Here is a 13,467-nt window from a genome sequence, read left to right on the forward strand (position 1 = left end):
CGTTAGGGGTCGAATCAGAGCTACTGCTGCCGGCCTACGCCACAGCCACAGCAACGGCAGATCTGAGCCACATCTGTGACCTATGCCACAGCTTGCAGCATTGACAGATCCTTAACCCACTTATTGAGGCCAGGGATCAAACCTGCATTCTCATGGACACTGTGACGTGTTATTAACCTATGGAGACACAACTGGAACTCCCGTATATCGTTTTGAAAATCTTGTCATCAAATTCAACTTAAAAAGTCCATGGACCAGGAATTTCTTTTTTCTTTTTTTTTTTTTTTTTTTTTTTGGTCTTTTTGTCTTTTGTTGTTGTTGTTGCTATTTCTTGGGCCGCTCCCGCGGCATATGGAGGTTCCCAGGCTAGGGGTCGAATCGGAGCTGTAGCCACCAGCCTACACCAGAGCCACAGCAACGCAGGATCCGAGCCGCGTCTGCAACCTACACCACAGCTCACGGCAACGCCGGATCGTGAACCCACTGAGCAAGGGCAGGGACCGAACCCGCAACCTCATGGTTCCTAGTCGGATTCGTTAACCACTGCGCCACGACGGGAACTCCAGGAATTTCTGTTTTGTCTCAGTGGTAATGAACCCAACTAGTAACCATGAGGATGCAGGTTCAATCCCTGGCCTTGTTCAGTGGGTTAAGTTTCTGGTGTTGCCATGAGCTGTGGTGTAGGTCGAAGATGCAGCTCAGATCCTGCTTTGCTGTGGCTGTGTTGTAGGCTGGCAGCTGCAGCTCCAATTGGTCCCTAGCCTGGGAACTTCCATATGCCGCATGTGTGGCTCTAAAGAAACAAACAAAAAAAGTTTATGGACCAGATGCAAATAACAGAGACTTCTGTCTGATTAAAGAGATCATTGGGGGGCAGGTCTGCCAACCTTTCTCCATTGAGAGCTCGGTAAATACCTTCACCTGGGCTGGAGCCCAACACCATCTCATCTGCCTTAGGTTGTGCAAGCTTTACTGTGTTTGTCACATCACGGGCCTGGGAGGCGGCTTTGCAAGAGCAGAATCTCTGCTGCTGTTGGCTCACAATTCTGAGTTTTAGGAACTTGGGGAGTTCAGCCCAGGGGACACTCGTCTGTGCTGATGTGGGCACAGCTGCATTCTCTGATAAGTCCTCATGTTCCCACTTTATCCAGGACCCCAACTGGGGCTGTGAGTACTTGTGGCTTACCCATGCTGCTGCCAAGCCAGGTATTCAACAGCATGACCCAGGTCTGGTGGTGCAGTTCTTCAGTCTAAACAAACCTCTATCAGTTATCTGTGTCCCTTTAAATCAAACATCACCCCCCGGAGACCCACACAGAGTTAAAATAATGGGGAGGCATCAGATGAGAAGGCAGATCTTTAGGGTGTCTGGAAGAATCAGAAGATCAGGTTCCCACAGGGTGACCCTGGGCTGGAGCACAGCCCTACCCCAACTAACCCCCACCAACGCGCTGCCTAGTTGCCCTCAGCCCAGCCCCCACCCCCGGTGTCCTTGCTAAGTGGCTCCAGGAGGCTCAGCCAAGCAGAGGTAGGGGCTGGAGACTGGATCATGGGGGCAGAGAGAAGCTGGGTTTTTTTTTTTTTCCCACTCCCCCTTCTTTGAGACCCTCGTGTAGCCCTGGCAGTGACTCTGAGGCTTCAGCTCCCACCAGACACTGTCTCTTTGTGAGGCCCCAACCTCTGGGCAGCTGCTGTGTCCCAGGGGTCTGGTGAGGCTACCTCCTCCCTGTCCCCACCCATCCTGGGGGTGGCAGTGACTTCCAGCTGGTGCTGATCTTGGGGTGCTTCATTGTTAGCTTGAGCTATGGTCCCCCAAACTCGTATGTTGAAACCCTAAGCCTCACTACCTCTGAGTCCTGATCCAATCTGACTGATGTCCTTACAAGAAAAGATTAGGACACAGACACGCACAGAGGGAACACTCCAGAAGAATTCAGGGAGAGGATGGCCTTTAACAGGTCAAGGAGAGAGGCCTCAGGAGAAACCATTGCAGCTGACACCCTCAGCATGGATTTTCAGCTTCCAGAACTTTGAAAAAAATACATTTCTGGAGTTCATGTTGTGGCTCAGTGGGTTAAGAACCCAACTAGGATCCATGAGGATGTGGGTTCCATCCCTGGCCTCACTCAGTGGATTAAGGATCTGGTGTCCTCATGAGCTGTGGTATAGGTCGCAGATGAGGCTTGGATCCCACATTGCTGTGGCTGTGGCTGTGGCTGTGGTGTACCCCTAGCCTGGGAAGTTCCATATACTTTCGGTGTGGCCCCAAAAGAAAAAAAGAACAACACTTATATTGTTTAAGCTACCAGTCTGGGTTACAGTAGCCATAACAGTTGTCCTCATAGTACTGTATTTGGCCATGGGTGATAATTTCCTTATTAACTTAGTACCAAAATATTAACACTATACAGAGGGTTTCCATATAATTTTTTTTTACTTCCCTCAGCAGCATGTGGAAGTTCCCAGGCTATGGATCAAACCTGTGCCACAGCAGTAACAACACTGGATCATTTATCTGCCAAGCCACCATTGAGCTCCCTATTTTTTATTATAGTAGAATTTTTATAATTTTTATAATAGAATTAAATGGAAAGTGACATATTTGTGACACCCATGTCTCTATTAAAAGTCAGAAGATTAAAAGTTAAAAAGGAAACAAAAAAACAGGAAAAAAGGAAGAAAATACAAAAAAGATCTGTATTGGGGAGTTCCCACTGTGGCTCAGCAGGTTAAGAACCTGACTAGTGAAGTTCTTGTTGTGGCTCAGCGCTTATGAACCCAACTAGCACCCATGAGGACACGGGTTCAATCCCTGGCCTTGCTCAGTGGGTTAAGGATCTGGTGTTGCTGTGAGCGTGGTGTAAGTCACAGACACGGCTCGGATCCTGCATTGCTGTGGCTCTGGCGTGGACCAGTGGCTATATCTCTGATTGGACAGCCTGGGAACCTCCATATGCCATGGGTACAGCCCTAAAAAGACAAACAAACAAACAAAAAAACCCACACCTGACTAGTATCCTTGAAGACGTGCATTCCATCCCTGGCCTTACTCAGTGGGTTAAGGATCTGGCAATGCTGTAAGTTGCAGCATAGGTTGCAGACCCGGCTCAGAATGGGCGTTGCTGTGGCTGTGGTGTAGGCCAACAGCTGCAGCTCTGATTCGACCCCTAGCCTGGGAACTTCCATATGCCACAGGTGCAGCCCTAAAAAACCCCCCCAAAACCAAAAAACCAAAACGTTACTGGGGACATACATTTCTCACTCTCAGTCCATTTGCCCCCTGTAGGCCTCTGACTTTGCAAACTCAGATTTAAACTTTAAGCTGTTCTACTAAAACAGTATCCAAGAAAGATGAGCATATTTTCTCTTAGCTTATTGGGTTTCCTGATGTTCTGGGTAAAATGATGTTGTTTTCACTGCTGGGTCCATCTCTGTGCTTGGCAAGACACACAGTTTATAAGCTCCTGATAGGAGTCTCCCAAACAACTGAAAAAAAAAAAAAAAAGCCACAAAGTCTCTCTCTACTCCTTGTGTGTTCTTGGGCAGAATATTCTCAAATATTTTTTTACTTGAGGCAATGAGGAGGAGGCAAAATGGTTTGCTACTGCCCTAGGCAGCCTGAACCGTCCCCAACCCAGTCCCCTCCAGAGGTCATCAGTGCCTTGATTTGTCTGGCATCAAGTTACTCTTTCTACAAACATTTGGAGCAACGGCAAATGACTCTCCGCAGACACTCCAGAAAAACAGGGAGTCTGAGCAGGAGGAAGATAAAACAAGAGAAACCGCATCTCCGGGACCTCGGGTCCCAAACATTACAACTGAGCAGATGTGAAAACAGGAGCTGAGAACAGGGAAGTGCCAGCAAATGGGTTCTCAGCAACTCCTTTCTCCTCTGCTGAGTTGGGCAGCGATGCTGTCAAAATGGCCAGCCTCCCAGCCTGTCACCTCCTTCATCTCCCTGTCACTTCCTAATTCTAAACCCAACCCTGACCCTAACCCTAATCCTGACCCTAACTCTGACCATGACCCTGACCCTAATTCTAACCCCGACCCTAATCCTGACCCTGACCCTAAATCTAACCCACTTCTTTCCCAGATTCATCTTCTCTATGTTGGCTTCTTTCTTGGCTATTATTAAACTCCAATCTCGGAGTCAGTGGAGGAGAATAGGATGTGTGACTTTCCAGCTTCTGGGGTGGCCCCCCTACCCCAGGACTCTTGGGGTGACCCTCTGAGAGCAGAGGACATCAGGTCATGCTCGGAACCTCCAGTGGCTGGCATCTCACTCAGAGAAAGAGGAGTTCTGGCCACATGGGGTCAAATGCACACCACCTGGCTCTTATCCCCTCCTCCCTCAGCCCATCCTGTGGTCCCTCTGATGGCCCTGGACTCTGTGTGGTCCCCTCAAGCCAAGTGTGTTCTCATCTCCCCACCAGCTGTGCCCTACCTGGAGACTCTTCCCCTTACTTCCTGACCATGCCACCCACCTATGTCCACCCCCCCGTACGTGCCTCACCTGTCCTCCTGGCCCCATCACAACTCACAGTTCAGATCTCTCTGTATTGCGCGTTGTCTGCCTCCCTGTCCTGAGTCCACAGGGACTCGATCTCATGCTGGGCTGTGCTCTGAGCTGAGTGGGCACAGGAAGAGCTGGAGAATTCCTCCATGGAGTAAACAGCTTGAATGAAGGCATTTACTTTTTTTTCCCCTTCTTTTTATGGCCGCACCTGTGGCATATGGAAGTTCCTGAGCTAGGGGTTGATTCAGAGCTGCAGCTGCAGACCTACACCACAGCCACAGTGACACTGGATCCGAGCCACATCGCTGGATCCTTAACCCACTGAGCAAGGCCAGGGACATTATGTTGGGTTCTTAACCTGCTGAGACACAATAGGAACTCCAAGACACTTACTTTCTATTTTTATTTTAATTTGGCCTTGGCGTGTAGCAGCTTGATGTGGGAATCTCAGTTCCCAGACCAGGAATTGAACCTGGGCCAAGGCGGTGAAAGCACTGAGTCCTAACCACTAAACCACCAGGGAGGTCCTGAGTGAAGATATTTAAACAGAGACCGGGCCAATCCTTAGATACATCCTGAGGGCGAGGAAATACTCAGTGCTCTAGTTTGGTGTTCGGCTCACAATAGCCCAACAGTGGTTGCTGTTTCATCTGGGTGGAATTCTTCCTCGATTAGGGCAGTGTCCATCCCACTTCCCTTTCTCTGTCTCAGGGCCTGTTTCTCCAACAGAAGGGTCTCAGGTGTCCTTTGTGGGGTGCACAGCACTGTTACCTAAGCATTTTCACTAAGGCATGCAGAAGCTGCCTGAGTAGTTGCCCTGTGGTTTGTAGCCAGAAGCCTGATTATGTGAGCAGCTCTAAGGCCATCTCAGAGGGATGATGTGGCTGCAGGGAGGCCTGGCAGCCGTGTTTGTGGGAAGCCCCATGACTTGACGCTGCCTCCTGACAACACAGGCTGGGCTGGTTGGAGGGGGCCCTGCATGGTACCAGACACCTGGGGTGCATATTAAATCTAATCTGTAAACCCACCTTCATTAATTACATGGGAAGTGTTGTTCCCATGGATTGTCAAGGGTCATTTTTGTCTTAGCTGCTTTTTTGCTAACCTCTCTATTGCAGTGTTGGATGTGTTCAGACTAGGTTTATATAGGATTATGGGCTAAACCCGATGCCAATAGTAACAGTAACTGGTATCAAATCTAGTATAAATATTTTAGAGTTTTATACTACTTTGCATTACCACTATCCCTATTCAATCCAATACCTAAAGTAAAGTGTATGTTAAATAATGGTCATTTTTTTCAATATATTCTGTGTGTGTGTGCATGTAGATGCATGTCTTGTGTACGTGTCTCTATATAGATTTAATTTATAATATATTACTATATCCTATATTATATATTTAATAATCATGTTTTAAAACACCTATGTTTTTTATTTTAAATACAGTAAAATTTATCCCTTTTAGGTTTACAGTCAATGAGTTTTAGTAAATAATAGCACTTTGAGTGAAAAAGAAATAGCAGTATCTGCACTTGGTAAAAAAATCCATGCTGCGCCAAAGTAAGAGAGAGCTTTAACTCCCAAACCCTTAGTTCCTAGTCCATCTCTTAAGAGGCAACCACTATTTCATTGTATGCTTTCCAAAACAGTCTGTGCATATGTAAGCATTCCTTTTTTATGTGCAAACTAGAGAATGCACACACACTCTTTGTTTCTTTCTCACTTAATATGTTTTGGAGGTTGTGTTGTAGCAACACTTCATCATTTTTTTTTTAATTGGCAGGTGCTGAACTGTGTATTTATACCCTTTTCCAATTTTTCAATTGACTTGTCTTATTGATCTGTAAGAGCTCTTTATATATTAAGGAATTTAGTCATTAGCTTGTCAAGAGGCAGGTTTATATGACGTCAGTGAAGTTTAAGCTTCTGGGGTCCTCACTTGTATAAACCTTTATAAGACTTGGAAAGGATCCTAGGAATGTGCTCACACAGTTTACTCAGGTATGTTATTTTAACTGTGATCATTTAAGACAGTTGCATTTTCCCACTGAGATGTTCCCTCATGATAGTTTTATCAGACAAACTATGGACATTTTTTTTTTTGGTCTTTTTAGGGCCACATCCATGGCATATGGAAATTCCCAGGGGAGGGATCGAATTGGAGCTGCAGCTGCTGGCCTATACCGCAGCTACAGCAAGGGGGGATCTGAGCTGCATCTATGACCTATGCCTCACGGAGGTGCTGGAACCCTAACCCACTGAGAGAGTCCAGGGATTGAACCCAAGTCCTCATGGATACTAGTCGGGGTTAGTTACCACTGAGCCATGATGGGAACTCCTGATTTTTACATATTACGAAATGCAATAATATACATTTTTTTTTTTTTGCTGGGAATAAAAATAATAGACCATTGTATCCTCTTAAGGAATGTATGTAGAATTCTATTCTGTCCTATTTTATTCCATTCCATTCTATCCTTTTTTGTAACAGTTTCTTGGTTCACATGGGTTTTCCAAGTAGACCATCATATCCTCTCCATAAACTACTTGAAAAGGACTTAGGGGACCACACCTTGCCCTGGCCTTGGAACTAGCCTGTGGAAAGCCTGCCATACTTTGTGGCAGTTCAGGGTCTGCTGAGACCCCGATACTCAGAACCAGCATGGACCTATTCTTAGCTCTATGAAGATGGTAGATCTTGCTGCTTTATTGCTGAACCCTGAAAACCGTGTTACAGCCGACACTCAGCATTTCCTCAGAGATCTGATCCAGATGGAAAGGGCCCAGCTGTTCTCTCTCTGTACTAACGACAGGAGGGCTCTGAATGGCATTACACAACTTTGCATCTGGTGCTTCTCTGTTATCTCGCAAACACTCATTGCATCAGGATCAGATAAACAAATGATGCCTTATTTAGAGCAGCCCCTTAATAGCCTAATAGGCTCAGTGCATCAGGATGCAATTGTGGGGTCTGTTTTCTGAGTTGCCTGTAACAAGCATTGAAGGGGTTAGCATTGAAGGGGGTTAGCTTCTTTGATTTCTTCAAGGAAGCTGGTCTTGACCTTGGCATCCCATTTCTCCAGAACTGGGGGGTCCCTCCCCACTATTTTTTTTTTTATCCTTTTAGGGCTGAACTTGCAGCATATGCAAGTTACCAGGCTAGAGGTCAAATCAGAGCTGTAGCTGCCAGTCTGTGCCAACGCTGCAGCAACGCTGGATCCTTAACCCACTGAGTCAGGTCAGGGATCGAACCCCCGGCCTCATGAATACTAGTCTGGTTGTTGCCCTTCCTGCTGTTTTGATCATGTCCTGTCCTTCATGGAGGCAGAAGGGCTGTGTCATGAGTTACCGAGGGTATGCCTAGGAAATTCTCTGCTTGGTTACACCTTCCAGTGTCTTATGCACAGAATTCACCTGGCATTTGCAAACCTAGAACAGTGCGCATGGAGGTGGAATCCCTGAATTCCTTTTCTTTCATTCTTTTTTTCCCGGCTGTATCTGCAGCCTATGGAAGTTCCTGGGCCAGGGATCGAACCTGCACCACAGTGGTGACCCAAGCCACAGCAGACAGTGCTCAATCCTTAACCTAATGAGCCACCAGGGAACTCCCTTCTGCCTTCCTTTTCTGATTGGATGTGGACAGTGTCCTCTCCTTGCCTCAGCTTGCCCAGTCCACTAAGTGGGCTCATATGGAGAGCCTTGAGAGAGCAACACGAAATACTGTGAGAATGATTCTGGAGTCTTAAAACAGCCAGCTCAGGTGGCCCTGGCCTGGCCTGGGGAGGAATCCTCATTTTAAAAGGACATGCTTTTGTAGATGAACTGTTTCAGAACCTTGGACTGTAGGCCTCTATGATCTAGGGGATTGCTTCCAAACGATTCCCTCTTGGCTGAGAAAAAAGGGGAAGAAAGCCATTTCCATACCATTGAACGACCTTCTTGAAGAATGAATTTCTTTTTTCTCCTTCCTTTCTTCCTTCTTCCCTTCCTCCCTCCCATTCTTCCTTTCTTTTCTTTCTTTCTTGCCACGCCTACAACATATGGATGTTCCCAGGCTAGGGGTTGAATCAGAGCTGCAGCTACAGGCCTATACCACAGCCACAGCAACACCAGATCTGAGCCACATTTATGACCTATGCTGCAGCTTGCAGCAACGCCGGATCCTTAACCCATGTAGCAAGGCCAGGAATCAAACTTGCATCCTCATGGATACTAGTCCAGTTCTTAACCTGCTGAGCCATGATGGGAACAACTGTATCATTTTTAATTAGATTCCACAGAGAAGTGATATCATATAATATTTGTCTTTCTCTGACTTATTTCACTTAGAAAGAATGAGTTCTTTCCAAAGGGGGAGCAGCTGTATTTCCTTCCATCAACTATGCTCTTTGTCTCCCACAAGAGCCCCACAAGGTAGATGTACTCTCAGAAGCAGACACAGTACCTTGGTAGCTGAGGGAATAGGCTGATCTACTCAAGGTTGCACAGGGTCAGGATTTAGACCTTGGCCAGCATGACTCCCAATTTGTACGCTTTCCCCACAGTCTTTAAAAAAAAAATTAGGATGAGGGTCACATAAGATAAAATTAACCATTGTAAAGTGACTAGTTCAGTGGCATTTAGTGCCTTCACAGTATTGGGCAAGCACCACCTCTGTCTAATTCCGAAATGTTCTCTTTGTCCCCAAAGGAAGCCCCGCCCCCACTGGCTGTCCCTCCCCAGGCCTCCCCTTCCCAGCCCCTGGCACTCATACCACTCATTTCCTTTCTGTCTCTATGGCTTTGCCTGGTATGCACATTTCATATACGTAAACTCATAGGACGTGTGGTCTCCTGCATCGGGCCTCTTGCCTTTAGCATTGTGTTTTCAAGGGCCATTCACATTGTAGCCTGTGTGAGTGCTTCCCTCTCTTTGATGGCTGCCATCGTATTCCACTGCAGGCTGACGGTGTTCTGTGGATCCATCCGTCCATCAGTGGGCATTGGGTTGTCTACCCTTGTTGGCTATTGTGAGTAGTGCAGCCGTGAACACGCATGTACAGTGTTTGCCTCCTCTCTCCTCCCTGGTTATAGTGATGGGGACCCGAGAGCTCATTCCGCAAAGCGAAAAGGGAAATGGTGGGGGTGGTCCGCCCCCTCCTCCTTCAATAGGCACAGGGCTCTTGGTTCCAATGGAAAGAGACTGGGACTAGCAAACCCAGGGCTGGAAGAAGCCTTCTGCCTTGCAGGGCAAATTCAGACCATTTCTATCCCCAGGAAGCAAGCGTTGGTTCTGATGAGGAAAACTTTGGCTCCACCCACCTACCATGGAGACGCAGAAGTTGTCTGGGGCAGGAGTTTGTCTGGGGCAGAAGTTTCTCTCTGGCCGGTTAGCTTTTAGATCATGGTGGTGCATGCAAGACAAATAACCCAACTACCATGGTGAAGGGTTTGTTGGGTTTTACCCTTTTGGTAAGGCTGTTAATTGCAGAAGCAACAGAAAGCATCTCGAGAGAGTCTTATCTTTTCGAACCAAGGTCCTGCAGCTGGTGTGTGCCTGCCTTCTAGCCCAGGGGTCCCTGTCCAGGCAGGTGGCACTGGGACCCCTCAGAGCCACAAATGGTGTTCGTGGGATCCAATACCAGGGCTTTCCTTGCATGAGCTAAATTAAAAAAATTTTTTTTTGATTATAGTTGATTTACAGTGTTCTGTCAATTTCTGCTGTACAACAAAGTGACCACAAGCTAAATTATTTAGCATCTTTAAATCACATGGGATGGTGTTTTCACCCCAGAGAACAAACTGCATGTGTGTGCATGAGTGTTCTCGAATGCTTGTGTGTGTGTGTGTAAATCTACGCACCGTTTCCTAGTTTGTCACTTTCTCTGCCATGTTGCTATGTAGCTGGTACCTCTGTGCAACAATGTGAACTTCTGGGAGGACGAGGAGGACAAATATGTACTTTGCTTTGAATTCTGGAGGCTTGAGGGAGCCAGAGAGCCAGACTACAGGGCATAGACCCGAGCAGCTTGGGTTGGTGCACATAATCACTTAATTCCTGGCAGCACTGGAGTTTCTTAGCTTCGTGGGGCACCAGAGGGCAGGTCCCTCCTCCACTTGGCAGCGGTGGGTTGCAGGAGGCCCCTGGCTGCCAGCAGGGGAGATCGCGAGCTGTTATTCCACCGAGGGACAGACACCCACCCGACCCCAAGCCCTGCTTGGCTAAGAGCTGTTCTGCCTCCATTTCTGTCCCAGCTTTTGGCCACAGCTCAGTGAAAAAGACACCGGCAGGGAGGGGAGAGCCATCTTGCCATGTGGGGTGTGTGTGTGTGTGTGTGTGTGTGTGTGTGTGTGCGTGCGCGCGCGTGCATGTGTGTTTAAACACTGACGTTTCATAGGCTCTGGGTACTGCTGCATGGCGGATCATTCTTCCTCTCTCCCTCTCTCTCTCTGCCTAGTTGCCTGCCTGCAGAAAACTAATGAATCATTTCTAGCTGAATCCAGACAGTGCCAACACATCGATGCCCTTTCTCCCCCTCCCTTCCTCGCTCTCCTTCTCTCTCTCTCTCCCCTCTTCCCCCCTCCCCCTCTCTCCTCCCTCCCTGCTCCCTCCCTCCGGCCCCCAGTTTGTAATCTGACACAGCAGACTGCAGCTGTGTCCGCGGTGAACCTGCCGGTCTTGGCACTGCTGCTTCTAAGGTAGGCTGAGATTTATTTATTTTTCTCCTAAAAATAGCTTCTCCCTTCACCTCTCCGCAGGCACCTTGAGCTGCAGCAGCAGGATCGCTGGGTGATAGCCGGAAACTCTGCGCCCTGACAAAGTTTATTTTCCAGCGGTTTGAGAATGCCCTTTAGCTTAGGGTCTAGGCAGCCGCCCGGCTGGCGGAGCTGGCGAGGCTGCCATGGATGCCGGGTGCAGGAGAGCGGCAGGGAGAGGGGACCGGTTCCAGATGATTCTTCCTGATGTGGGATTTTGCTGCTTGGTCCCCTTGGATTCAGCCCGCCCTCTCCCCTGCCCCACAGGGCACGGCTGAAGGTCCTCTGAAAGTGTGGGGTTCCTGAGACCCCTCCCATCCCAGCTTTGCAGAAAAGCCCCTCCGGCGAAGTTTGTCGTCACACAAGCCCAAGCCTTTCTAACCCCGGGGAATGTGATCTTGGATTGTTTCACATCTCAGCCTCTCGGGGGTCCTGGAAGAGGTCTTCCTGGGGCCCCCGGCTGGAGTAGAGGAGGGGATATGGGCGAAGAAAAATAAGAGTTGGTCGTGTCATCTGCAGCTCGGCTCTGATTTGAAATGCGTGGAGCGAGGAACCTGCACGTTAGGAATCTGTCAATTCACGTCTCATAGATTGACTTGAATGATTTGTTTGACAAAACAGATGTTCCCGGCAGAGTGTGTGTGTGTGTGTGTGTGCGCGCGTGTGCATGCGCGCGCGTGCTTGGAGGTGTACACGCCTGTGTGGGTGTGGGTGTGGGTGCTCAGGGCAGGCTGTCATAGGCTGGGGCAGACTCTCTTACCTGGAGATTCAGGGCTTGTTTAGAGGGCGACCTGCCCCGGAGGGAAGTTGGGCTTAGGGGTGAGGGTGTGGCTTGTTCTCTTGAAGCTGAGGCCTTTGTAGAGGCAGATTTGTTTCCTGTTCCCAGGGAGCTGTCCCCAGCTGGCTGAGGGCTGACTGATGTGGCTTGCCACTGGGTCATTCGGTCCAGGGAAGCGGGGTCTCTGGAGGGTCCTTCAGGCACCGGAGGAGGGACAGGGATCTCCAGACCTTTGGGCGGGTCTGCCTCCCCCCAGGTTCTGGGGATGGTGGGTGAGCAAGGAGGGGAGGGCCCTGGGGAAAGGGGCCGCCATCTCTCCTTGTACCACCTCCTTTCTCTAGAGAGACCCTGCCTCATTAAGGGATGGAAAATGTCCCAGAGGCCGAGGAAGAAGAAAGAGCGGGCTGGCATTGAAAATGGAAGATGGGATGGAGAGAGGCAGGTTGTCATGGTTTGTGAACCCCTGTGTGTATGGGGGGGGTGTGGACCACCTCTCCTCCCATCCAGTTTCTGAACCAGCAGAGAACCAGGTGCCAAGGAAGGAAACACTTTTAACTCACCCTGTGTGCAGGAAAAACAGTCCTGGGGGGCATTCATCCTCTGGAAATAGCCACTTCCCACCTCCAGATGCCCTGGCCCCTCTGCTTTCTCCCAGCCCTGCCTTGGAAGCTCCCGGAATTTGCCTCTGTCCCAGCCCCAAGTGCTGGTCCCTGATATTTGGGGCTTTGGGGCTCCTGTGAATTTGAAGCCTGAGGGCCGGATGGTGGGGTAGCACCTGGGCTTGTGTCTCTGGCAGGGCAGTGGTGTGGGAGGCAGGCAGGCAGGCAGCCCCATTTGCAGTGTGGGGTGACTCGGCTGTGCCCCAGGGTCTAGGGCGGCTCGGCTGGCCATATGGCACTGTACCCAGGACACAGAGCAAAGCATTTTGAGGTTATTTCAGGGAAGTGGCTGGCAGCTGATATTTACCACCCTCCCTTCTGAGAAGATGACAAACTGGGTCAGGGAAACTGTGGCGTTAGCAGCATGCCCAGGGGGGAGATACTGGGACGGTGGGTCTGTGTCCGGCTTCCCCCAGACCAAGCCTGCAAACATCCCGGGCACATCTGAACCCCGGGCTGGGGGAGAGGGGAGGAGGATGAAAGCTTCTGCAGGTGAGGCCCTGTGCAGACCGGGCTGAAAACTAGCAATTAAACAAAAAGGCAGCCAACCGATTCAGCTGATTCTTTCCATTGTGACTCCCAGTCTGGTTTCTTGTGCTCTGTGCCTGCTTGGCGTTTGGGAGAGAACAGCCTGTGCTTAAAGGGCAGGAGGAGGGGACCGAGGAGGGAGGCTCTTTCTGGAGCTTCTCCTGCAAAGCCTCCTTCCTTTGTGTTTTTGGAAGGAAGTTTGAAGTTTTAATTAGTGGTGGGAACAGCCTGAGCCGAGTAGGGTTCT

The 13,467-nt window shown here is 49.3% G+C and overlaps 1 protein-coding gene across 17 annotated transcripts in view; it reads left to right on the forward strand.

The window, feature by feature from the left end:
* Positions 1–13,467, forward strand: part of RIMBP2 (RIMS binding protein 2) — a 339,454-nt gene that overhangs the window by 39,961 nt on the left and 286,026 nt on the right. For 12 of the 17 annotated variants that reach the window (XR_014825816.1, XM_084993471.1, XM_021074268.2 and 9 more), the window contains exon 1: positions 11,141–11,198. The exons of 4 other annotated variants lie outside the window; for them this stretch is intronic. The gene's annotated coding sequence lies outside the window, so the exon portion shown is untranslated. Of the gene's footprint in view, positions 1–11,140; positions 11,199–13,467 lie in introns of those variants that run through there. One more of the 17 variants, XM_021074270.2, reaches the window with a different exon arrangement.

The sequence above is a fragment of the Sus scrofa genome, chromosome 14 (assembly GCF_054392235.1).
Source record: "Sus scrofa isolate SSC_HxYL_T2T_F1_AM1 chromosome 14, Sscrofa_HxYL_maternal_Yorkshire_Landrace_v2.0, whole genome shotgun sequence".
In the NCBI taxonomy this organism is placed as follows: Eukaryota; Metazoa; Chordata; class Mammalia; order Artiodactyla; family Suidae; genus Sus; species Sus scrofa.